The 27,518-nt window shown below is 41.9% G+C and overlaps 1 long non-coding RNA gene across 1 annotated transcript; it reads left to right on the top strand.

Annotated features, from left to right (window-relative positions):
• Nucleotides 1-18,148: 18,148 nt before the first annotated feature.
• On the top strand, nt 18,149-22,370 carry LOC142068447 (uncharacterized). Its single transcript, XR_012664278.1, has 3 exons — nt 18,149-18,232; nt 19,036-19,103; nt 21,692-22,370. It is a non-coding gene; the product is annotated as an uncharacterized LOC142068447 (long non-coding RNA).
• The last annotated feature ends 5,148 nt before the right edge of the window (nt 22,371-27,518 follow it).

Below are 27,518 nucleotides of genomic sequence, written 5' to 3'. Positions count from 1 at the left end.
CAGCTAATGAAGATAGTATCCCTGCTAAGGATTTTCTATTCTAAGTAACTGTCCTTCATACATAAGTATAACTCCCATGTTAGAGTTCTGTTATAAATATTATGTGCTTTTTAATTCTATGCTGCAGGTTGACTACTAAATGCTATAAAATCTCACCTGCCCCAGTCTAATTGCTACCCCACAAAATCCTAACATTTAGACTACATTAATTACAGTGATTCATGGAATAAGATTACAGATGGCGCCAAGCACTTGCGGGATTCTGTAGTGCCCTAGTGAAAATATAGGCAACAATGAATTTATCGTGACATAGTAAATGAAAGGAAACAAGTTTGATAGGAAAATTTCTTAATACAAAGAAAAACAAATAATTATATAATTCTACCTTTCCCACATCTGCTTTCATCTTCCAATGTGCAAAATAAATTGCCCTGCCTATTACCAACTCATTTTATTCAAAATTGGTTTTCCAAGTCATGTCACTTCATTTTTTTTTCATGCTCTCACTCTCCATAAAATTATATCTATATCTATCTATCTATATAGGTTTATCTCTTTTCTTAGCTGCATTTTCATGATTCTCTATTTGTTTCCCTACTTCTTCAGTTTTTCATCCTCTTGCTCCTATCAGTTTAAGTCCTTTATTTATTTATATTATTTTCTCCTTTTTGTTTCCATTTCCCTTATGGAAAAATCCTATAAAGTTTAATAGAGGATTAAAAACGTTTCTGTAGAATTATTGAACTATCCTGGAATTTGAATTATATTCCTCCTACAGAATTGTATAGGTTGCTTCAAAAAGATTTCATCCCTAGTAAATCCATATAGAAGTTTCCCATGAAGGTCCCACTGCCTATGGGGTCATGGCCTCTCCTCAGCATTCCCTTGGACTCAAGCATGTAATTGCTTTTTGCATCACATTTATTTTGATTGTATGTTCTGGGTAAACTGGCCTTGAGCCAAATAGCATCATATTAATTGTTTTGATAACTGTAGTATTGGTTTAAAAACATTTCCATTAAAACTCATAAACCATACAACTTTCCTAAATTTCCAACCCAAGAGGAGACCTTTTTTTCTTTTTTGGTTTCTGCCCCAAGGTAAGCTCATTCTCTCGCTCTCTCTGTTTTTAAATCTGAGCCGATTGTGTATTATGTTTTGAGTTACAGTGGGGAAAACACTACTTGTTTGTGGGAAATGATTGATTCTCCTGGTATTCCACATTTCTGGGACAGGGACTATCTCAAATAAGTAGAATATTTCACAACTGAAAAATTTTTTTTAAAGTGTGGCTGACATAAAGAGGCACAATTTACCATTTTGTGCTGCCTGTTTGTGGACCCAGGGACTCATTTTCCTTTGAATAAAAACCCAGAAAATGAAATGTAAAAACTTACATCAATGCAACATTAAAGTTGCATGGTTTAAATCTTACCTGCTGCAGCACCTGGCTCTTTTTTTAAAAAAAGTTTCCTCTGTGAATATTAACTCTGCCACACACTAAAACCCTGACAGTGTTTTAATGTGGGTCTTCCCCCCCCACCCCCCACTTTGCTATCTTTATTTGTATTAAACCAAATTTATCTGAATTAATCCTATGTTGAGCCTATACTTTCAGCCCTTATTAAATACTAGCCTTCTCTTTGTTACTTCACTGTTCTCTGTAACAATTCTTTATTATCTCATTTCAGTAATTATAAATAATCTAGGAATGAAGAGTATGGAACTTGTATCAAAACATTTTACAATAATAATGTGAAATTCTTCTCTCCAGTTTGTAGTGTGTGTCTTTTACCATAGCAAAGGTCTGCATTGCTCTGCAGCTAAACAATGTAGAATATACAGTAGATATTCACATTGCAGATTGGACAGAATCTGGCCCCATTTTCATCAGCATTTGAAACACGGTCTCAGACTTGCCTTAAAACACCCTCTGTTTAACTTTACAGATGTTTACAACATTACAAATAAAAGGTTAACTCCTGCCCACCTCGGGCAAAGCTCCCAATTCTATAGAATTCCTTAAGAGTTTTTCCTTTGACTTCAGTGAGGCATGGATCAGGCTGCTACTGATTGCCAGGGCCAGGGCCGGCCCATTTTGGCATCTGAGGTGGGGAGCTCAAATTACACCCCCATGTCCCCTCGCTTGGGCCAAAACTTTGAAAAGTCTCAATTCTGCCTTCTTCCTGTCCTACTTCTCTCATGGTACTGGTCTGCTACCTACCCCAATAAGGGAGAACTAACAAAATGCCTTGTTCAAAAATTTTAAATAACACTTAACTTTCAAACACCTGAACAGCAAATGTAATTTATCTTGTCTGCGTAGTAAACACTGGCATTTTTATCTGTTTGAATAATCAAAGTGGTGATTTCCGTGCTGCCTTGGTTGCAAAGATTTGGACTGCTTCCTGAAGGTCCACAGTCTGGTCCAGCTCATGCACTATTGAGATGGTTGCAAGGCTGACCAGCCTCTCCTGTGTCATTGTGGAGCGTAGATGTGTTTTTATTAACTTCAGCTTGGAGAAGTTGCGTTCTCCACTGGCAACTTTTACAGGAAGTGTTAGAAGTATGTGCAGAGCAACAAAAGCATTTGGAAAGAGGGTGGTCATTTTATTTGTGCACATATATTCCAGAACAGCCTTTGGAGTTGATCCTGCTGAAATGTATTTTGAAAGGGCTTTCAGTTCATCACCTAAATCACTTGCATCAATATTGCACATGTGATCATGTGTCAACACTGTCTCTAGTGCCCCGCATTGCTGGTGTAGGTCTTCTTCAGGTATAGTGAGGAGTTTCGGAATATCATACAACATCCCAAATATACTGCTGTGTTCCTTGAGTTGCATGAAACGTTCTTCAACTGACTGTATTGCACAATCTAGCACCTGGTTAAAGAATTCAACTTTGAATTGTTGTTTGGGGTCTCTTATGGGATTATCCCGTGCCTCGTAATCAAAATGTCATTGTCTTCTTCAGTGACTCTTGTATTCTTGAATGGGTGGGAAAATAGCTTCCGTGTGAAGTTCCTCTGCCAACTTCTGTGCACTCTTCAGAATGTTTTGAAATCCCTCATCTGACCGGTAAGACTGTAGGTCTGACTTCGCTTTATCCAGTTGTTCCATTGTGCCAGATATATCAAGGTCAATACCTTGGAGTCTCTTGCTTACAACATTTATTTCAAACAGTATGTCATGCCACAACACTAAGCCACACAGAAATTTGAAGTTATGTATGTTTCTGGTGATTCCATTTCCCTCTGCCACTGTTCTCCCACGAACAGTTCCTGTCATAGCATTATCCTCCATAATGACAACTATGGCATCATCTATCTTCCCAATTTGGTGTTTGATAGGCTTTATCGCCTCCACTCAACTTTCCCATCTTGTGGCACTCAGTGGTTTCAGTGTCAGAGAGGATGTTCCCAGATGTTGCTTCAAAATTTGCCATTGATGAGTTGATGCAGAGAAAAATACAAAGATGCTTTGAATTGCATTAAAAAATTCAGCAGCCTCACTAGAAGCTGATGCTGCATCACTGACCACCAAGTTCAATAAGAACTTCATGGAACAAAAAAAGCTTGAGGGTATAACTCTCGGATCCATGCCTGCACTCCTCTGTTCTTTCCTCTCATGTTGGCACCATTATCGTAGCCCAGACCTCTCATGTCAGCTATCGCAATTCCCGTATCTTCCAGCTTTTTAAGAAGCACATTTGTCATACCAGCTCCTGTAGTATCATCAATGTCAATAAATTCTAGAAAATGCTCTCTGACAGTCACCATTGCAGGGGCATTTTCACTAGTTTCTGTTACAAAACACACCATTCGAGTCATTTTTTCCATATGGCTGATGTCAGGTGTGCAGTCCAGAATAACAGAGTAATATCTTGCTGACTTCAGATCTGCCACAATCTTCTGTTTGACTTTTGTTGCCAGTAACTGTATGATCTCATTTTGAATTGTTTTTCCAAGGTAGTGGTGTGTATACATTTCTTGGGTGGTGACTCTTCTTAGATACTCCTGGAGTACAGCATCAAACTCAGCCATCAGCTCCACAATTTTAAGGAAGTTTCCATTGTTTGGTGCACAGGGTTGATTTGAAGTGCCACGCAGTGCTAGGTTTTGGGTAGCAAACATTCTTACAATGGCAATGTACCTTTTCAGAACATTTTGTCAGTAAAGAGACTCTGATGCAATCTTCTCTTGATGCTGATCACCTTAGTGTCATCTCAAGCTCTTTCCGCCTATGGAATGCTCTCTGATGATTTGCTGCCTTCCATGGCATGCTAGATTTCTAGCCAGATTTTTCCAGTCCTTTGTTCCTGTAGAACCCATATGGCTGGAACATTAGACTGGAAGAGTTTGCAACAAAAACAGTATGCAGCATTCTGGGTTTTTGAGTACATAAGCCATAGCCTCTCCACTTTGTCACCATGGGGGATTTCAAACCAGAAATGTGTTGGATGGAAACTTCTATTTTCATTGTCTTTGGGGAACATGAAGTTTTTTCTCTTGCTGTGGCCCAGGCAGTACAAGGAAGTCCCTCAGGCTACTGCTCAAGTGGGTACTGGATCTTCTAGACTTAAGGAACTAAACTCAGCAGCAGCTGTTTCTTGCACCTCCACCACACTCTTCTCTGATCTACACTTTGCTTCAGGAATGTGCATGGTTACATCCATTTGAAATGGAGATATGGATGCTGCAGTAGCTGCCAGGTCACCTGCACTCTGACTAACTGGAAGATCAGGCATCTCCTCACCACTCATATCCTCACTGGGGCCGGAAGGCTCACCATGAACATTTGTGTCTGTGTATCTCAGGAGAGCTCCTTCCTGCTTAGATAGAAAAGCTTCCTTTGCTTTTTTTCTTTTTTTGAATGCTTCCCCAGAGGGGCATTTTCTTCTTTCACTCATGACTACTGTTCTGTGCCAGCTATAGTGGCTCTCAACACTCAGTTGAAGGGGAGAAATAAGCAGGCTGGTAGCAGGGCCTGAGTGAGGGAAGATATCAGCATCTTAAGGGCCTAACTGGATCCTACTACTTCAGTTGACTACCTGTTCTCCTCAAGTGGGTTCAGGGAAGCAGCAGGAAACAGGAAGCTCCCTGAGAAGCTGGAGTTAATCAGTCCAGGCTGCTGGGGGTGCTAGAGAGGTACATAAGAGGCTCCTCCTCCTCTCTGTCCCTGCAGCTCCTGCTGCTTTCTGTTATTCCCTTTCAATTTTTCGCCTGCCTGCCTGTTATGTCTCTTGTGCCCTCCTTCCTCCAGCACAGCACTCCACCATCTCTGTGCATCTGGAGCAGAGAGAATACATATGTACCAGCAGCAGACACAATTTTCTACACTCTGGGACCTCGTGGCGCCCCCCCCCCCCCACAGTCTGGCACCTGAGGCGGCCGCCTCAGTTCGCCTCATGGTAAGGCCAGTCCTGCTGATTGCAGTAAGGTAACTCAGATGCAGTGAGCAAGGTTTGGCCCAAAGACCTGAGCTGTCTTCAGGCAAATCTTTCACTAAAGTTAGTGGGACTGATTGTGATCTCAGTAACACCAGCATACATCAGGAGCAATTCCATGGCAGTTAACAGATCAGAATCAGAATCTTGTATAAGATCAGAATCAGACCCAATGGGAGGCTTTTGAGTAGAGAGTTCAGGATTGCAACCTAAATAAAATAGAATTTACTGTGAAAATGATGCCGGCAGAATACATCTCTATATATGTGAAGATTGTGGCTCACAAAAACCCCATTCTTCAGGTTCTAGTTTTATAAAGTTGTTTTTGCTGGTTTCTAAAGCATCATGCTACCTATGGTATGTTCTATATAAGAAATAGAACTAATTATTAGTTACCTTGTATAAAATAAAACCATCTTAACTGCATATTGCAAGCTGCATAGTTGTGATTTGAAATACTGTGGTCGGGATCATCTCTTGAGACACATTTGTCTTCATGAAGTTTTTAGAAAGGAATGTAAATGTTCCTTTTATTAGACTGCACCAGTTATGAATGTACAGGGAAATAAGCATTAAAAAGTACAAAATATTTCTACAGTATGTGACGTGCAATAAATTGTATCCAAAGGCTTTGAATGTATTTTGTGGGTAAATAGACTGAATGCATTTTAAACATAACTCTTGAGTTTTAGTGACTAACTTTTATGGAGCTCAGTCCCCAAAGAGAAATGTGCAGTATTTGTCAATGTACAAGTCTCTGTATAAGCTGTGCATTTTATAGAAATATTAATATGTTATCTAGAAGTAACAGAATATTTTAGAACTTGGTATAGTACTTAAAAGTGATTAAATCAACCTTCACTGTAAAATATTTAATCTAGCATATACTGAAGCAAGTACAAATATTTATTTAAAAAATTGGTTAATGTTATTGCTTAATATTGCAGCTGCCTCTGGATGTAAATAGTTTGTTTAAATGTTGTATTTTATTTGCATAATTCACATATTAGATTTTCAGAAAGTGGCAATTGTAATAAATTAAGTACTTCACCATTGTTTCTGTGAAGCATAAAATTCTATTTTAAATTAATTTTAAAAAGTTGTATTGTCTAGAGCTTGGATAATGCTTTCTGCGTTGTTGCATTCTCTTTCAATAATGGGTCCTGGAAGCCTTCTTTTTACTCAGCAGGCAAAGGTCTTAGGAGTCTGAGCAAACTGGCATGGGAAACTTAAATTAAAATATTTGTATAAGGTGCAGTGTCACCTGTCTTTTTGCCACAGCTTCCTCTTTAATAGAGGAGATTGTGTATTGGGCCCCACACACCTCACTCTGGTGGATCCTAAAGCTCATGCTCTGTGCATACCCATAGATTTTAGGCTCTAAATGGGAACGCTCCGCTCTTCCCCAGGCTCCAGTGGCAGATTGGCTAAAAAGGCTGCCAAATTGCCACTGGCTGCCTTTCTGCCCACTCTCTGTGGTCTCTGAATGCTGGGGGTGGGTGGGTTACTGATGCAGTGAGCAGCAGTAACTTATTATTTTGCTTCCTCACTTCTGGGGAGGGGGGCGACGTGCTGCAGAGAGTGGAGGTTCCTGTGGTTCTACCACTCCTTTCCCACTCTGCTCTTACCTGGAAATTTGTATAGTGGCCATCAAGAGGACAGACAGCTCCACATTTGGGAGACCAAACCCTGTATCTGCCTTCCTTTCCATGCAGTATCTTCTTTGTGATTAGGGCTCTTTGCTCCTCTCTGTAGGTCGTAAGTGGAGGGGAGAATGTCTTGCATTAGGCGCTTCTTGTTTTAGCCAAGGTATTCTACTTTCCCTAAAGCATCACCCATGAGTTTTGCACATTGTTTGGGCTTCAGTATGAAGCTGATGAGCCAAATTCTCTTCTCAGTTATAACAGTGTAAATCTGGCATACTCCATTGATTTCACTGGAGTTGCTCTGGAGTAAGAGTCTGTTTAGCAGAAATTAGCCTCAATTTAGAAGCACTTTTTAAAGTTTATGCATATGAGTCCCCGGACTCTGACACTATTGTCCCTGGTTTGTACTAGGAAGAATAAGCAGAGAAGGAGCCCATCCGTGGGAAAGGAGAGAACCAGGAGTAGCAAAGGTTAAAGAAGATGTGACAAAGTCAGGCTGCAAGAGGGCGCTGGAAGGCCAATCTGTTAACCCGAGAATGTTAAAGGCCCTTTTCCCCTACAAGCTGAGAAGGGGTTACCTCAGGTCAATTAGGGACACTTGAATCCAATTAAGGGCTGCCTGAGACCTTTTAAAACCCCTCCTCTGGTGAGAGGAGAGGGAGAGAGACAAGCTGTGGCCAGGTTAGTGGCAGCAGGGATATAAGTTTCTCCAGGGTGAGAGACTGTGCTCCTTCTCATAGGGAAACAGCCAAGCCTGAGTGTCTGTTATGGGAAGGACTGACACCCCGGGGGCAAACAGGATAACACTCTGCCCCCAGTGAGGAGATAGGGGAAAAGACATCCCCTTGTGTTTTTGTGTTTGTGAGGCTGTTTCCTTTTTTGTTTGGTGCAGGATCACCCCTTAGGCTAGCGTTGTCAACTTTCTACTCACACAAAACCAAACACCTCTGCCCTACCCCACCCCTCCGAGGCCATGCCCCCCACTCATTCCATCCCCCCTTCCCTCTGCTGCTGGCTCTTTCCACCCTCACTCACTCACTTTCACTGGGCTGGGCAAGGGGGTTGGGGTGTGGGAGAGTTGAGGACTCTGGCTGGGGGTGTGGGCTCTGGGATGGGGCCAGAAATGAGGAGTTCAGAGTGTGGGAGGGGGCTCCAGGCTGAGATGCGAGAGGTGATGAGGGCTCCAGCTGGGGTTGCAGGCTGTGGGGTGGGGCCAGGGATGAGGGGTTTGGGGTGCAGGAGGGGGTTCTGGGCTGGGGAGGTGGAGTGGAGGGGTTTGGAATATGAGAGGGGACTCTGGGCTGAGGCAGGGGGTTGGGGTGTAGGAAGAGGTAAGGGCTGGGGGTGCGGGTTCCGGAGTGGGGCCAGAAATGAGGGGTTCAGAGTGTGGGAGGGTACTCTGGGATGGTGCAGGAGGTTGGGATGTGGGAGGAGGTATGGGCTTTGGGCTGGGGGTATGGGTTCCAGGGTGAGGCCAGAAATGAGGGGTTTGGAAGGTGGGAGGGGGAACAGGCCTGCGGCAGGGGGTTCGGGCAGGGAGGGTGAAGGTTCCAGCTTGGGGGGGTGGACTCTGATCTGGGGATGAGGGATTTGGGGTGCAGGATGAGGCTCTGGGCTGGGGCTGAGGGGTTCAGAGTGCAGGAGGAGGCTCTGGGCTGGGGCAGAGGGTTAGGGTATGGTGGTGTGTGAAGGGGCTCTGGCTGGGTGTGTGGGTTCTGGGGTGGGGCTGAAGGGTTTGGGGTGCAGGAGGGATCAGGGCTGGGGCAGGGGGTTGGGCCTGGGAGGGCGTCAGGAGTGCAGACTCCATGTGGCACTTACCTCAAGCAGCTCATGGAAGCAGTTGCATGTCCTCCTCCGGCTCCTATGTGGAGGTGTGGCCTGGTGGCTCTGCACGCTGCCCCCTCCACAGGCGCTGCCCCAACATCTCCCATTGACGGCGGTTCCTGGCCAATGGGAGCTGCGGGGCTGGTGCCTGGGGCAGAAGCAGTGTGCAGAGCCCCCTGGCTGCACCTATGCTTAGGAGCCAGAGAGGGGACATGCCGGCTGCTTCCTGGGAGTTGCGCAGCGCAGGAGGCTAGCAGGGAGCCTGCCTTAGCCCTGCTGTGCCGTGCCGCCAACCGGACAGTCAACGGCCTGCTCAGCAGTGCTGACCTGAGCTGCCAGGATCCCTTTTTGACCAGCTGTTCCTGTTGAAAACCAGACACCTGGTCACCCTACCTTAGGCCGACCTTGATGCCTATCCTGAAAATACTGCGAAAAGGGGGGAGACAAACACTGTCCAGAGGTGGGGCTGATTTACCCCAGGCCTGCCACGGCCAGAGGGGGAAATGCAAAGTCTGGTGAGATGAAGGAAGTGCCTTGCCACAAAGGGAATTGATTTACTGACTGTGGAGGATGTGCCTATGAGTGAGTGACACTAATGAGGCATGAAATCACCCAAAACAAAATGCAGAACATTTAGCATGGAATTCAGTGAAATCTGCAGAAGCATGAGAGTAAGGATGATGAGTAGGTACAATAATCACAATTTCCAAGTGACAACAAAATATGATGGAACTTCATAATTGCTGGCAAACATGAACTAAGCAACGTTAAAGAGGCAACTGGTGTCAAAACATTTAAGGCAAAGTTTTTCAAAAATAGCCACAGGATTTAGGAGCACATGTCTAATTGACTTTCAATAGGATTTGTGCTCTTCAGCCCCTTAGGTACTTTTGAAAATTTCCCCCTAAGTAACTATTGTGACTGGCTGCAATTATCCATGATTTTAAAAAAGTCTAATTCAGATTTGTAGAGCTTGTGTGTGTGTGTGTGTGTGTGTGTGTGTGTGTGTGTAAATATGTATTGTGGTAAACCCAGGACAAACACCTACAAAAGGGGGGTAGTAATTAGTCCCAGGGGATTAAAAGACCCTTCCCTATCCACTGAGGAGAGAACCAAGGGGCAATAAGGTTCAGCTGGAAAAGGGGTTGCTTGGGAACCAATTAGGTTCAGCTGACTCCAGCTACTTGGGACCTTTTTAAACCCTTCCCTGGGTGGAAGAAGGCAGGGAGTGAGAGGAGCAGGGGAGCTGCCAGTGGGCTGTTTGCAGCAAGACACCAAACCTTCCTAGCAGGGAGGCTGCACTTGCTCCCCAGAAGGGAAGGAAAACAAGCACAAGGGACTGACTGAGGAGAGGAGTAGCAGAACCCTGTGCCACCTATAAGGATTCACCTTGCCCCAAACCCGAGTCTCCAAGGCTAAAAAGGACTGAGCCTACTGAGGTGAACAAGGTATTTTGCCACAGTATGTCTGTATATTTACCAGCTCTACAAATTTATATGTATGTATATAAAAACAAAAAGGCAGGACATAGCTCTCTCTGATATCTGGAAAATGCCAACCATGCTCTGGGCACTCTCCACACAATCATAGTAATAATCACACCCTACATATTTTAGGGAACTCTTTGCTTGCCATATATGCCTCTGTTTTAAAAACCGTTTTTTAAGTTCTTAAATGGAGATGGGAGTTCTGAACAGTCTAATCTGCCTTTGGTAGCTTGTTAGTGAGAGCAGTCTGCCATCTGCTGGACTACAGTAAAATGTCATCCTATCTGTTTTCAGACTGCTGTTGGGTTAATGATGGATTAAAAAATCTTGTGTGTAGAGGAAATCAAGTTTTGCCCTTTAGCTGCGTGTGTAAATTCTTTCTCTTTCAGATTTTTTTTTACCATGAAGAAAAAACAGTAGCTTTGCCGGTGGTGGAACGAAGCCCTACGCTGTTGTAGCGTATGTATGTATGTACAATGTTTTTTATGAGTATAGCTCCTAAAGCAAAATAATCTATACTGGAAAAAACATTTTTGGTGGGATAGTTACATCTATAGTGAGGGCTTTTGCCTATATAAAAATGTCATAAAAACCATCATACACCTACAGACATTACTATACCAGCAAAAGTTTTAAGTATAGACCTGGTCTTAATGGTTCTGCATGTAAAGTGTTTGTGATGGAAGGTGTTGGAGAGGCTTTTTTTTTAAAAGGCTGAGGGGCTGTGTACAATTGTGTGCCCTAAAGTAGTGTATGCAACCACAAATCAGGTATGTATTTGTCAGTGACCCTGAGGTTTTAAAAACTGTCTATTATTAATGCCATTTTTGTTTTTCTTTTAATTTGTATGGTTTATTTTTCAGGATTTTTCAGGGACTGATGGATAGTGGGATTTAGGGAAGTGTGCAAGCTTAAGAGTGCCAGCAAAAGAAGGAGGCGTAAACCTCCAAAGAAAATACAAAGGGACAAAAGAGCAGAACTAAAGCAAGAATTATCCAGAACCAATGGGTCTATACGATGTCTTTATTGTGCTCTGGATATGGATTCAATTTTCTTTCCTCAAAATTTATTTCACTTGCTTTTAAATGAATTGTAGCATTTCACTATGGGCTTTATAAATGCCTCTGTATCCTTTGCTGAATTTAACTTATTCCGGCAATATAAATCACAAGACAGCAACTTATGAATTTGTCTCTGGGCCAGTACACTCTCCTATGACTTTGGAAGTTAGAGTCGAGTGACTACATTTTAAGATTTGGTCACTTACTAACAGAGTTCAGGGACAGGACCAGATCCTGCACTCACTTATACCGGTGTGACTAAGAGCAGGATCTGGCCCATAGTTGTCCCGTGTTTGGGACCAGAAGAAATAAAAACTAACTCGAAAGAGAAGGCAGGAATTTTCTTTAAAATCTTTCTACACTTGTGGTTTTCTAAAGTGTAATATTCATTTCTTCCAGATTAAGTGAATCTGTAATAACTTAATTAACTCAATGTTCCACATACTATATATTAAGTCTTGCAAAGGTGTTCTTTTAATATGCCACAACCTACCTTTTTAATAGAATAATCTCCCAAAGGCAGGTTTCTGAGCACATGGTTGGCACTCAATAAATAATCATGATGCCACTGAGTTGAAAAATTCAGAGCTGAATCCAGATCCAGCCTTAGGGAATGGGGAAGTGTTTGAAGTTGGATTTGGCTCAAGCCAGTCTGAGAAACTGAGGGATGGTCTGTTGAAAACTGCTCTCATGGCACAGGTATGTTGCGGCATCAACAACAGCATTAAATTTCCTGTTTAGAAATTTATTTCTAGAGACATAAGGATTAAAAACGTAGTAGGAAAAAAGAAAAGGAGTACTTGTGGCACCTTAGAGAGACTAACCAATTTATTTGAGCATAAGCTTTTGTGAGCTACAGCTCACTTCATCGGATGCATAAATGTGGAAAATGCAGTGAGGATGTTTTTATACATACAGACCATGAAAAAATGGGTGTTTATCACTTCAAAAGGTTTTCTCCTCCCACCCCACTCTCCTGCTGGAAATAGCTTATCTAAAATGATCACTCTCCTTACAATGTGTATGATAATCAAGGTGGGCCATTTCCAGCATAAATCCAGGGTTTAACAAGAAAGTCTGAGGAACGGGGGTAGGAAAAAATAAGGGGAAATAGGTTACCTTGCATAATGACTTAGCTGCTCCCAGTCTCTATTCAAGCCTAAGTTAATTGTATTCAATTTGCAAATGAATTCCAATTCAGCAGTCTCTTGCTGGAGTCTGGTTTTGAAGTTTTTCTATTGTAATATCGCAACTTTCATGTCTGTAATCGCGTGACCAGAGAGATTGAAGTGTTCTCCGACTGGTTTATGAATGTTATAATTCTTGACATCTGATTTTGTGTCCATTTATTCTTTTACGTAGAGACTGTCCAGTTTGACCAATGTATATGGCAGAGGGGCATTGCTTGCACATGATGGCATATATCACACTGGTAGATGTGCAGGTGAACGGGCCTCTGATAGTGTGGCTGATGTGATTAGGCCCTGTGATGGTGTCCCCTGAATAGATATGTGGGCACAGTTGGCAACGGGCTTTGTTGCAAGGATAGGTTCCTGGGTTAGTGGTTCCGTTGTGTGGTATGTAGTTGCTGGTGAGTATTTGCTTCACGTTGGGGGGCTGTCTGTAGGCAAGGACTGGCCTGTCTCCCAAGATTTGTGAGAGTGATGGGTCGTCCTTCAGGATGGGTTGTAGATCCTTGATAATGCGTTGGAGAGGTTTTAGTTGGGGGCTGAAGGTGACGGCTAGTGGCGTTCTGTTATTTTCTTTGTTAGGCCTGTCCTGTAGTAGGTGACTTCTGGGTACTCTTCTGGCTCTGTCAATCTCTTTCTTCACTTCAGCAGGTGGGTATTGTAGTTGTAAGAAGGCTTGATAGAGATCTTGTAGGTGTTTGCCTCTGTCTGAGGGGTTGGAGCAAATGCGGTTTTATTGTAGAGCTTGGCTGTAGACAATGGACCGTGTGGTGTGGTCTGGGTGAAAGCTGGAGGCATGTAGGTAGGAATAGCAGTCAGTAGGTTTCCGGTATAGGGTGGTGTTTATGTGACCATCACTTATTACCACCGTAGTGTCCAGGAAGTGGATCTCTTGTGTGGACTGGTCCAGGCTGAGGTTGATGGTGGGATGGAAATTGTTGAAATCATGGTGGAATTCCTCAAGGGCTTCTTTTCCATGGGTCCAGATGATGATGATGTCATCAATATAGCGCAAGTAGAGTAGGGGCATTAGGGGACGAGAGCTGAGGAAGCGTTGTGCCGCTGATTTGAAGGTATACATTGTCTCCAAATGTGCAATAGTTATGGGTGAGGACAAAGCCTGAAAGTTCAGGTAATGTTTGTGACTTTGTCCTCACCCATAACTATTTCACATTGGAGACAATGTATACCTTCAAACCAGCAGCACTGCTAAGGGTACCCGCACGGCCCCACAGTATGCCAACATTTTTATGGCCGACTTAGAACAACGCTTCCTCAGCTCTCGTCCCCTAATGCCCCTACTCTACTAACAAAGAAAATAACAGAACGCCACTAGCCGTCACCTTCAGCCCACATATCTATTCAGGGGACACCATCACAGGGCCTAATAACATCAGCCACGCTATCAGAGGCTCGTTCACCTGCACATCTACCAGTGTGATATATGCCATCATGTGCAAGCAATGCCCCTCTGCCATGTACATTGGTCAAACTGGACAGTCTCTACGTAAAAGAATAAATGGACACAAATCAGATGTCAAGAATTATAACATTCATAAACCAGTCGGAGAACACTTCAATCTCTCTGGTCACGTGATTACAGACATGAAAGTTGCGATATTACAATAGAAAAACTTCAAAACCAGACTCCAGCAAGAGACTGCTGAATTGGAATTCATTTGCGAATTGGATACAATTAACTTAGGTTACCTTACATAATGACTTAGCCACTCCCAGTCTCTATTCAAGCCTATTTCCCCTTGTTTTTTCTACCCCTTCCCCCCCCCACCCCGCCCCATTCCTCAGACGTTCTTGTTAAACCCTGGATTTGTGCTGGAAATGGCCCACCTTGATTATCATACACATGGTAAGGAGAGTGATCACTTTAGATAAGCTATTTCCAGCAGGAGAGTGGGGTAGGGGGAGAAAACCTTTTGAAGTGATAAACACCCATTTTTTCATAGTCTGTGTGTATAAAAACATCCTCACTGCATTTTCCACTTTTATGCATCCGATGAAGTAAGCTGTAGCTCAAATAAATTGGTTAGTCTCTCTAAGGTGCCACAAGTACTCCTTTTCTTTTTGCGAATACAGACTAACATGGCTGCTACTCTGAAACCTGTCAGTAGGAAAAAAAGTAGGGTTAGATAGCTGCAGGCCATCTGGTGGATTGACCCAGGCATTGCAGCAGTAGTTCTATACAGAGAAGTTAGAAGAGTTTAGCTCAAACTAGCTTCAACAGGGAAAGAAGTGAGATGAGACAGGCAAGGCTTGTGCACAGTCATGCTCATTATGCATTTTGTAATGGTATTAACATTCTTTGAATACCCACAATAACATCAACAGGCTGGACTGTAATGTGGTTTTTCGTTTCAACCCCACAAGGAAAGGAATAGAGGTAATGGTCAAATAAGCCAAGATCCAATATGTATAAAAGGGCAAACACCTTTTGGTATTAAGCCAGAATTGCTGAGTCTGATTCACTAGCAACAGAAAAGAACATTAACAGGTACACTACAGCAGGTAAGGAAATCCTGAACACCATATGAAAAACATTTTTTTGGCATTTGCCCATGAACACAAAGCTATTTCCTCCTTCAGTTGACTCCTAACAATATGGTAAAATCTTCAATTTCCTGATCCTGTTTTATTTTCCAAGTTCCTTCTTGAGTATCTGGTAGGTATTTGCTAAGACACAAATATAAACTTTCCTGCTGTGGAAGTGAAACTTCAAATGACTAGGAGACTAAATGGAGGGCAATTTTTTTCTTTTTAAAAGTGCTACACTAAGTAATGAAAATGAGTATCCACATTTTCTATTCTTAATATTGTGTTATATAGCAGGTGCTAGAAAATATAACTACAGGAGAGGAAACAGCTAAAAAACTTATATGGGAAGTGAAAGATGGGGTGCAGAAAAGTTACATGAAAAATTACTGGGGTTGGTATGAAATTCAAGTTCAGATGGACTTTCATAGCAGGGGAAAATTCAAATATATTGAGTTAAAAATAAATCTATTTACCTTTCAGATGTTTCATGATATTTTTTTGCCATCATTTTCATGGCCCATATCTTACTGTATTTCCACCTCATCACTCAACTTCTCCTGTTTTGTCTTTCAATCAAGTCACAATGCTGAATCATTAGATTATATTCTTACATTGAACTAATGTCAGGGACACAGGGCTGTGACAACACTGCAAGAACAAATAGGAGAAGGTGGACACTAGAGGAAAATATTTTTTGAAACATTAATATACAGATACTATATATAACACAACAATACTGAAACTGACTCATGACATTCATCTTGAGTAAACATTGCAATGAACTAATGTGTGTGTGGAGGGGTGTACATGTGCACACATGCTCTTGCCTGCTCTTGAGTGGAATCAGAACTGTTAAGCCATGTGTCAGTAGGTCTATACTGCCAACCGCTAACACGGATTGTGGTAGGGAGCTGTGCTTTTAGACCAGGATCTAAGTTCTATCCCTGCTGTTAACAAAATGGTTACAATCTCTCGTCCTTTCTGTTGAAGTTCAACGTAGCCATGGCGTGCAGCATAGTGACAACAATCATGAAGTTCCTATGTGTCTATAGATTTGTTACAGTATTAGTTTGCTCCACTTTGGAAGCCTTTCTTTAGCTTTATACATATTTTACTTGGCAATTTCTATGAGATGTTCTAAAATCATTTATGAATTGTGAAATCATGATACACTGATCAAGCTTTCACTCTGCAGCATTGATCTAGATTCTCGATTGATTTCAATGGTGTGACACCAATTTATACCAGCAGGGGATTTGGGGGGTTGCGTTTTGATGCAGCTGTTGCCTGTGGGTGTAAATCATCCAGAAGTTTAATTATTTCTCCAAGTTGTGCACTTGAGTTGGTTTGTATTAGTTTAAAACTGAATTACACGGGTTGTGTGAATTGCTGCTGAAGCCCTTGGTAAAACCCCGTCTTAGATTTATTTTGAAATGACTTGGTTCTTTCTTTTTAAATGTAAAGCTCTGTTTAAAATTCACTTACCATAAAAGACCTGACAAAAACATCTGCTTGTACTTTTATAGATATTTGAAAATCTGAGATGTAAACATAAACTAGAGTTGTGTGGAGACTAGTGACCTGATTTTCAGAGCACCTGCAATTCTCATTTAAGTTAATAAGATTGAGGGTGTTCTGTGCCTCTTGAAAATCTGGCTATTTGACTCATATCTGTTGTTGAAAAGTTCTAAACTTGATTGGGAAAGAAGATATGGCTGCAGATGTTAAATATCTGTTGTAGAATTAGTTGGCATGCTCTGGCCTGAACTGCGTGCCACTTGACTTACTCATTTAGGTACTTAAACCGTTATTCTGAGTCATTGCATAGCTCATATGTTACTTATGAGATGGAAAATTTTGTGGTCCAAGAGACGAGATACCACTTTTTGTAAAATGTGCTTCTGAAGCTGAAATGTGACAGTTTGAGTTTAGATTTTATACATAGACAAAACCTTATAGGACACTTCTGTTGGTTTTTTTTTTCTACATTTAGAACATGATACATGGAAAATAGATATCTTTCTGATGTTACACAGCAGTTTTCAGCATATATCCACTGCAGCAAAACTAGACTGTTTGTTTCACAATGGATGGAATTTTTCAGACTAGACCAACTAACTGGGACATTTTTATTTTACCTTTCCAATAAGATCACTTAGGAGCTGAATTGTTCTTTCAGTTACAGGGTACAACTCAAACTGAAGTCAATGGGAGTTGCACCTAAGAAGTTTAATGCAGAATCTGGCCTCTAATGTCCCAATATTTCTCAGCTTTGTTGAGGAACAACTAGAAATAAGGCTCAGTAAAGAAGACCAAGGACACTGGAGAAAGAAAAGGATGAGCGAGAAATAGAATATGGATGGGACAATACAGGCAGCTGATCTAGAAGTAATGGTACAGAGAAAGAAAATGATAGTTCTTTTGATATACTTGTGATAGAGCAGCAGCTGGTTGCAGCTGGCTACTGGTCAATATCAGATTATTTCAAAGGTTTCAGATTCCATAGTTTACCAGGATTATATTTGGCCCCCAACCCTCCAAAATAGGGCTGGCTACAGAAATCAGAGCTGGTCCTGCAACTGACTGGACTCTGACCTCTGGCACTGCAGAGTCTGTAGGATTTAAAGCTTCAGACTATCTGGAGCGCCCAGGAAGCGCCAGATGCAAGAAATTGCTTTAAAGTGCATCTAAGGAGCCCTGAGGAGCTAGCAACACTTGCAGGTGATTGTAGGAATTGGAGTGGCCACAAACAGGACTAGATGGGACAGCAGGAGATGACAAAAATCACAAGTAGCCTTTTGAACACAGAAGACACACTCAGAGAAGCCTGAACTGATGGGAAGGTCACAGTGTGTCAGGGATCATTATGAAGAAGTAGGGTAGTGCAGAAACAGTGTGAAACAGCCAGGGCTGTGGAGAGAAGAGAGAAGTTGGAGGGCGTGGGGGAGAGCGCACACAACCTCGGAGCATCCAGACAAGTGTAGCTGGAGAATCAGATCTCTGTGAAAGAGAGAAGTAGTTAATGGGTGAGGCTTGGGGAAACAAACATGTTTGTGACTGATTTTGATTTTTCTCTGTAGTTGGAATCTGCAACAACACACACAAACTAATTGTGGAGCCAGATCAGGGCTAAGATGTCAAATTTGCTTCTCGTAAAAAGAAAAGGAGTACTTGTGGCACCTTAGAGACTAACAAATTTATTTGAGCATAAGCTTTCGTGAGCTACAGCTTATGCTCAAATAAATTGGTTAGTCTCTAAGGTGCCACAAGTACTCCTTTTCTTTTTGCGAATACAGACTAACACAGCTGCTACTCTGAAATTTGCTTCTAAAACTTCTAGAAAAGAGAATTCTTTCAGGATCCACCATGTGTGTGCGCAAACACACACATACACACAGCAATGAAACTAAATGATTCTGAAAATCTTAATGTCTGTATATTTGTGTTGCTTAGTTACTGGGCATTTTGTTGTCTCCCGTTAATACTGAGTTGCCAGAGTTGCAAGTTGACCTAACTTATGTGTGTGTTTTTCTGGTGGCAGATCTTAATTTTTTTTCTCCTGTGTGTCAGGAGATGAGTCACTTGGTTTTAAAAAGGTAAAATAAAACAAAATCACTTAAGGAACTGAAATGCAGTTTGTTTGCAGAGATAATCAGCAAAATAATGACAAAGAGGAAAAATACAAGAGGTTTGAGTCACAGAGGAACTGTACATTACATGCTAAAAGCAAGATAAGTAAAGAGATGTCATTGCTGAGATAACTATCTAGTTTGTATTAAGAGAAACAGGCTCTTTCTGGTCTATCATAATTTGTTTCCTTTTACTCTAGCTGCATTCATCTAATCAAGTGGTGTGGAGGAGGAAGACTGGAAGATGTGTAAACTGCTCTTAATAAATGTAAGTGGAATGAGTGCTGGTGAAAGGAACTAGGATGAAGAACTCTATTAACCGCAGAATAGGGCCAGCATGGACAGTGACGATGAAAGTTGTTTCACCCCTTCAACCCCAATCTTGATCTAGAGAAACAACTTCAGAGATGGGAAGTATGCTTACTCCTAATACCTGTCACCTCCCTTTTCTGGGGTGAAGGGCCTAAATCTGATATTTTATTTTGTTTTTTTGTATAACGTGCACGCTTGTCCGCTAGAAAAAGGACAGAGACCACAGTGAGTCATTACACATCAGCCATTGATCAGCCATCCAGATGCATTTATACAGTGCTTTTCATTTGGAATGATCTCAAACACTTTATAGCCTATTGATATACAATGAAATGCAGCAACCTCTAGGGTTGAACACAGCCACCACCGAATTGTAAATCTGATTGAAAATGTTCCATTGGAACTGCTTTGGGACAGGAAATGGATTTAGACTAAATTAATTTATTTTTGTGTGTGGAAAAGTGTCTGCTTTCCATGGAAACATTAGGTATTTTGGTTGAAAAATTGAATACCTGAAAAACAATATTTCAATTTGGAAATGCAGCTGCAGTGGCTCAGGGGAGTTTTACTTTGGATGCCTCATGTTCCCCCTTCTCCTCTATGGGCTGGGCTGCATCTTCCACCATGACCAGGGTCTCCAAGGTACTTCATTTCCCCTCTCCAAAAGGGAGCCCATAGTGCTTCTTGGGAGATGTAGTTTGACCAGGAACCCTGGTGTATAGAGAAGAACAGGAATTAAGGATCTGAACTATAACTCCCACTAGGTCTTGCAATAGCACTTCCAAATTGAAATATTTTGGGTTTTGGACATAATATTTAGGTTTTCAGTTGAAATTGTTTGTTTGAATTTCTGTAAAAATTTCCCATTGGAAACCAACCATATTTCTGGCCGCCTCAACTTATTAATGTAGAATAATACTATATAAACCTTTAAGAAAAGACATGAAGAAAATGATATCCAATAGGAGCTTCAGGGAGATTTAGATAAGCAAAATTATCTAAACTAGGACTTGATCAGGAGACTAAGGCTAACTCCCTGGTATTGGGAAAAGAATGTATAGGATGATTAATGAACACAGGAAGGACTTCAATTTTATTTTTCATTTGAGAGATGCACTTCCTTCAGCACACAGCCTCCATACACCAATCTGGAATGTTATTTTGGCAATGACTTAGAGGGAAGAGTTCTGTTTCCATCTAGTGAATCACCAACACGGTTTTCTTTATAACTTGGGTTTTCCTTAGGCCCTGTCATGACTAGAATTTTGGTCATGTTTTATCTCCAGTTAACTGATTTCCAGTTAACTAGCACTATTGTAGACAGTCTACAAACATTAGTTCTATGACACGCAGATTTGTTGTGGGTCTGTGGTTCATGTGGCCCTAGCTAAGCATGAGGATGATTCTCAACTAGGAACAAACCTTTGTGGAGTGTTACATTTGCATTTAGAATCAAATTAGTAAATTCAATAAGATTGAAAGACAGCAAATTCAAAACCAATAAATAGAAATGATTTTATGCACACTAAACGATTAGACTCTGGAACTCATTGCCATAGGATGTTGCTGAAGCCTGCGCTTAGCACGATTCAAAGTGATATTGGACATTTATATGGATAATAAGAATATCCAGGAATAAAACCCCATATGCTTCAGGTTTTAAATCAATCTCTAACTATTAAGGGTTAAGTGGAGACTCTCCTGGAGGACAGATTATTTAAAATCTGTCTATAGCATGTTATCTTGCACTTTCCTTTAAAGCATTTGATGCTGGCCACTGTTAGTGTCAAGATACTGAACTGATACTAGCTGGATCTCAGATCTGAGTCAGTAAGGGAATTTGTATGTTCCTATGAGTTAGACATTAACACAAAAATACAGGTTAGACAGGACCGTTAGAAGTTTTCCAAGTAATGAGTTGTTCTAATCCTGCATCACTTGTGAAATCTGACTAGGTTGCATAGGAAAACTGTGGCAGAGCCAGGAACAGACCTCCGCTCCTTCTGCATTCTAGTGCTGTATCTTAATCACAGATGTACCCTTTGTCTCCATCTTGTTTTCAGAGTATAGTCAGGGAAAGGCCACTTCTGTATTAGAATATTAGCAGGTTAATTATCTAATGGGTTTTAAACTGAATGAAATGTTTGTACTCTGGGATAAATTAAGATCTAATCAGGATTTGTTAGTTCAGTTTGCTGCCATTAATGGACCTACATTTCCACTAGTTTTTGACTGGTTATTTTTCAGTGTTTCATTTATTTCTATTTACTGTTTGTATTAAGATAACATATAGGAGCCCTGTCATGGATCAGGACCCTATTGTGTTAGGGGCTGTACAAACACAGAACAAAAAGAGTCCCTGCCCTAAAGATGTTACAGTCTAGATAATTGTAGAATCCAGCACTACTGAGAGAACAGCATTCATTCAGATCCATCCTATCATTGATTTTTGTTGGTCCACTGGCAAGGACTGAACACTAAAAGGACTGGTTTTTTTAGACTGCTAGAAATCTCTCTAATCTGAACTATTAATACTATGCTAAGACCTATAGAAAACACGTGGAAAAACCTGGAATGCCAGCACCAGCACTTTCTTCAGAAGATCCTCAACATAAAATGGGAGGATCGCCGCACTAATGTCAGTATCCGCACAGAGGCCAACATCTTTGGTGTTGAGGCCCTGATTATCCTGCGTCGAATGAGGTGGAGTGGGAACCATGTACGCATGCCTGATGTACGCTTACTAAAACAACTGCTGTGCGCCCACCTCACCAAAGGAGAAAGGAAATAGGGAGGCCAAAAGAAATGCTTTAAAAACATCCTCAAGATAAACATCAAGAGATGTAAAAGGAAAAGGAGTACTTGTGGCACCTTAGAGACTAACCAATGTCATCGACACCACACACTGGGAGACAGCAGCCGAGGATAGGGATAACTGGCAAAGACAGAGAGGGAACATCCACTTTTGGGGAAAATCACCTTGCCCTGGTTGCAGAAAAACACTAGAAAAGCAAGGACCGACTACTCTCATGCAGCAGTCGTGGCCCAACCCTGTCTTCCAACACCACCTGCAATATCTGCCTGTGGCTCAAGGATTAGACTCCAGTCACCAAAGCACCCATGAAAAATAAAACCCGTGAAAGAGATTGTGACATTGCACTCCATATGATTTTATGAAAATATGAGTGTGAATATAATGTAACTGGAATATGCTTATGCAAAAGGTCTCTTGTAAGGTATCATTACAAAGCTTATAATCTAGTGAGTGTGGTCATCCTATTTGTATAAATGTATCATTCTTGTATCTGAAACTAGAAATATGAAATACAACTCTGAGGTCCTATTGTAATTATGCAAAGTGTGGGCCATTAATGGTGGTTTGGAATCTTGTTGGCTCCCATCAACTAGGACAATTGGTTGAAAATGGCTCTGTTTACTTGCAAGCCTTCCTGTTAGTCAGACCAGGAAGAATGAAGGCTTGCGGTCTCACAGGACATGTGGCCATGTCACCTGGTACTGGAATCCATCTTAAACCTGGTGCTTTTCCATTTAGAAGGAGACAGACACAAGATTCCCACCTTGTGCCAAAAGGGGTAGAATAGAACAAAGAAGTTTCCAGTCATGACAACTCCCTTAGTTATCACCTGAGCTGGAGCTAACGAGAACTGTACCAGGGGAAAGGATTGGGCCCAGAGTAGGAAGGAGTACAGTCTGTGAAAGAAGAACATCTGTGAGGGTGAGATGTATCTGTAATCAGTTTCTTAATGTATTAGGCTTAGATTTGTGTGTTTGTTTTATTTTGCTTGGTAACTTACTTTGTTCTGTATGTTTGTTACTTGGGACCACTTAAATTCTGGAGTTTGGAGTACATGGAGTTTACCCACTTCTCATTTGGTGAATGTGGTGGTTAGGTTAGGTTAATTTACTTGCTGCTGCTTTTACCACTATGCTACTGAGTAGTAGGTATTATGGTAGAGCCTTACAGCTCTAACCAAAATTAGGGTACCATTGTTCTAGGCACTGTGCAAGTAAGAAAAAGTCCATGCCCCAAAGAGCTGTCAGTCTAAATATATGAACCAGACAATGGATGGGAGAATGAAGTGGTTATTATCTGGGTCCGGTTCTTGTATAGCCCACTATGGAGATAAGGGTTCACTGCAAAACTCAATCCAATCTGGATCCAGCTTGTAACCCCACCAAAGTTCTGTGTTCTGCTCTGGGCAATGATTTGGGCCCATCTCTTTCCACATTATACATAAAGGGAAAAGATTCCATCTGCGCCAAGTACAACAATGCCAAGGTTAGAACACCATGAAGAAACTTAAATCTGCAGGAAGGGTTTCTGTGACACAGTCACCCTTTTGTAATGCTGGGAGAGCGGGAACTTGTAGAAGACAGGGACTATGAAGTGGCCGAAACAGATGAGCTGTATCGTGCACCTGGGGAATATCTGATTTGCTTCACACATTGTTCTGAATTAAAACTGCAAACTTGGGCATAATTTTGTGAAACTGGTTAAAAAACAAAACCCCACAAGTAATTGGTGGGATTTCACCACTGTGCAGATCCAGCATCTGGGCTTGTGCAGGAAACTTAAGGCCTGATCCAATGCCAGGGAAAGTCTGTGGAAAAATTCACATTGGACTGGGATGATGGAGTTCAACCCCCAACTCATGGGCAGGCCATGGTACTGTAGTACAGTTATTCCATGGTCTCTGTTTCAACCTAGGGGTTGGAACAGCAGGACCTGTGTGGAGAATCTGGGTCAAGAGCAGATTCATTATCATTATTTTTGTTTATTTTGGCAGTGTTAGGGACTAACCAAGATCCAGACCTCACTGTACTAGGCACCATATAAACACAGAGTAGCAGACACAGAACGGGGGAAGGGGTATAACACACAAGCAGAGTGAATAATAATATGGCAGCAAATGTCATGATAATGCCACCATTTAAAAACAAATTTGGGGTCGGGTTTGGAGCCAGCATAAAGACCTCTTCCATGGCACATAGGGATCTGCTTTGCACCTTTTGCAGCTGATGTGCAGACCCTGCATGGGACTTTAAAGGGTGTGGATGGTCTTGTGTAGGCTATTAGTACTTGGGAAATCTCGCCCTTTTAGAAATTTTACATTGATTTAAATAAAAAAGTCAATTTGTGAGGATTCTGGCACCTTTTTCCAAAGCATCAGGAACAGGCCGCTTGTAGCCCACTGGTAATTTTACCAGTCTGGCAATTCCTATGGGTCTGAAATCTGATTTCACGGTTTTGTGACCTATTTTGGTGATTTGACCACCTGCCTTTCAAAAACTTTGTGCTTCTGAAACTTGCCTTTGCTGGTGTTCGTTTTGAACAGCACCAGTATACAAGCACCACAGGAAAGGATTTGTGAATGTGAAGGACTTTAGAATAATGTCTGGGAAGTGGCTGGGTGAGGCTTCAAACCTCTTCAGTACGTAAAATGAATGCTAGGTAGTGCAGGTCATACTTCAAGCCATTCAATGTTTCCTGCCTAGCACAAAAGATTGTGTGCTCTACATTGCTGCAAATTTTAAAAACAATACAGTAATTGTCCAAAAGTATATAACGACACACTTGTAACCTGCCATGTTTTGTACTACTATTGCAGAACACTGTGGGGTTGTCCTGAAGTCACTGGGAATTTTGCTTGAGAAGGAATGCAAGATCAGGCCCTATATTATTTTTTAAAAATTAGAATAAGTATATTCCCTAGCAACCCTAATGGTGATTATGTGAAGTAGATGTTTCCCTGGCTATCCATTAGAGCATGGTTCTCCACCTTTTTTCATTTGCAGACCCCTACAAAATTTCAAATGGAGGTGTGGACCCCTTTGAAAATCTATTGTCTGTGGAGCTGAGTTCCGTTCGGTCAGTTTTCAGTCTATCTTTCACAGACCCCTTAGACATTAGTCTGTGGACTCCTGGGGGGTCTGCAGACCACAGGTTGGGAACCACTGTGTTAGAGTAGCTTGAAGAATTCACATACATGCTGCCGTGCAAAGAACATCTTGAAGGCGGCCTTACTGCTCTTCACGCTCTGGTGCTTGTGGCCAGTTGTCAGTTGATTCACAGTTGTACAGGAAACCAGAGCTAAGGCAAATCTCCTTTTGAGCTAGACACCGGAAACAGCTGAGTTCGGTATCAGGGGGAAAATGGACTTCTACATCTGAAAAGAGATTAACAGCTAAGAAAATGAATTGTGCTAGCAATTACATTCTACTTGCTTTATATTTTTGAAAGGGGGGCCCCTTTCACCACTTCCCAAATACATTGTTATTGATTATAAGCTTCTGTTTTGTCGTCCTAGTTTTCAGGATGATAAAGGGAGCAGGTCTCTGCTTAAAAATGAATATATGGCTGCTGTGTACTCCACAGTGCATCATTTAGAGTCAGTTATCTTTTTGAGAGATTCCACTCTCGCTCCACTCCCACCCCCAGGGTGTTTTACTAAAACTGAACAAGTAAAAGGGAAGTACAAAACAGATCTGTATCCTATCCCCCCTGCATAATATGGACACTAAAAAGAACGCACTGAAAATCCATCTGGCTAGCAGAAGATGAGAGGAATTAGAATCTGTAACTTCTGCCCTATTTTGAAGTTTTGGCAGAGGTCCTCTAAACTTTCTTGCACTTTAATTATCCATATCCACCACTATCCATATTCTGTGTGATCCATGACTCCTGTGATTTTATGTGCTGGAATTTCCTTTTGGTGGCTGGGAATTCAAGACATATATAGCTTTTTAAAGGTACATAGGAAGGACATGTTGAGAAATAAATATATATAACTTCTGAGATTCTGTGATAGTCTGAAGCCCTAAATCTTCTGTTCAAGATCTCAAGAGCATGCCTGTACTAAACACTATAGATGACAAATCCTGATGACTTTAATGTTCGTTTGACACTCATTCATGAGTCTCAAATGTTCATCTTCATATACTGAATGAAAATGAAAGTGAATTTCAGAGAACTTCCATCAGACCATTCAGACTCCCCCAGAGGCTGGTTTTGGCCATCAGAAAATGGCATTCTTGGCAGAGCAGCAGCAGTTCTGTGCTGGCAGGCTAGATAGGATTTCTTGTGTTAATCAGCTTCAGAACTCTGAAGCATAGGTAACTCCTTGTTTTCTCTCTCACTCATTTTAGGCTGTTAGGGTCAAAGGAGGTGAGGCTGGTGGATCTGGCAAGCATTTCAGGCTTGTGTTATACTTGTATTGGCATCTTCACACTCCATCTTTCTGCTTTGCTGATGTCTGAAAGTGGTAATGTCAACTTTTATACAGGAGCTATAAGAAACACAAAGAGCTGCGTGTTTGGAAAGTTCCTGTATTCTATCTCCTTTCTCTTCTTGAACTGTTTAACTGTAGCCAAATGGTAGCTGGTCTCTCTCTCAAATTTGGATTTATGGCACGTTATTATTTGCCCCTTTTCTATTTGTGGCATACTTCTGAAATTGTGGTCTATGGACTTCTTTGTTTGCCCATAGAATAAAATATTTGGAGAACCAAGCAGTGAAGAAGCTGCCCTAAGACCTTTAAAAAAAACAACAACAAAGAGAACAAAAACCCCCCAAACAGCTGTGACCCATTCACATGTCCCAGCAGCAAGTGGAAACAATACCAGGGAAAATGTGCAAGGAAAAGGAACCAGTCATAGAATTCCATCTTCGAGCTATGGATATTTATAAAAATCAACCATCTGTGTGGCGGCCTACGTAAGAATGGATGGTGGTCCCAGTCCTGCTCTGACTTTACACTAGCGGAGACATCCTCTCTATCAGGTGAATTCTCATCTGGCCACATACAACCAGTATCGTGCCCTTTTGTATCACGAGAGAGGTATAAAGGAGTCAGATCAGGGGAGAGAGTCTGACCCATTGTTTGCAATATGGTGCTCAATATCTTGTGAGTATGCAGTGTGTGTAGTGACAGACTGATGGGTGATATGTGTGGTAGAACCTCCTCAGAGGTGCTGAAACTAGGGGTGTTGGGGTTGCTGTTACACCCGATGGCTTGAAGTGGTTTCCATCACATACAGGTTTTATAGATTGGTTCAATGGCTTTCAGCACCCTCACTATACAAATTGTTCCATCCCCCCTGCCTCTGGGACCTCTGGAGTGCCTTTATCAGCTACCGTGCTGCCTGTCCATTTGAGCCCACTTGCTGGGGGACCAATTTGGAACAGTTTTCTGACTTCCTTGTCTGTCTGTCTGTCTGGCTTGCCTGGTGTCACCATCTTTCTGAGGCCCCACCTACTGGCAAATTGACCGTCACCTGTGAAATACCTCACTTCATCCTCATGCCATGGCCCTCTCTGACTGTGAACTGACTGGCATGCTCCTCCTCCCCT

The sequence above is a fragment of the Caretta caretta genome, chromosome 11, assembly GCF_965140235.1.
Source record: "Caretta caretta isolate rCarCar2 chromosome 11, rCarCar1.hap1, whole genome shotgun sequence".
Lineage (NCBI taxonomy): Eukaryota > Metazoa > Chordata > Testudines > Cheloniidae > Caretta > Caretta caretta.
The sequence above is the reverse complement of the archived record's forward strand: the minus strand, read 5'-3'. Positions and strand labels throughout refer to the sequence as shown.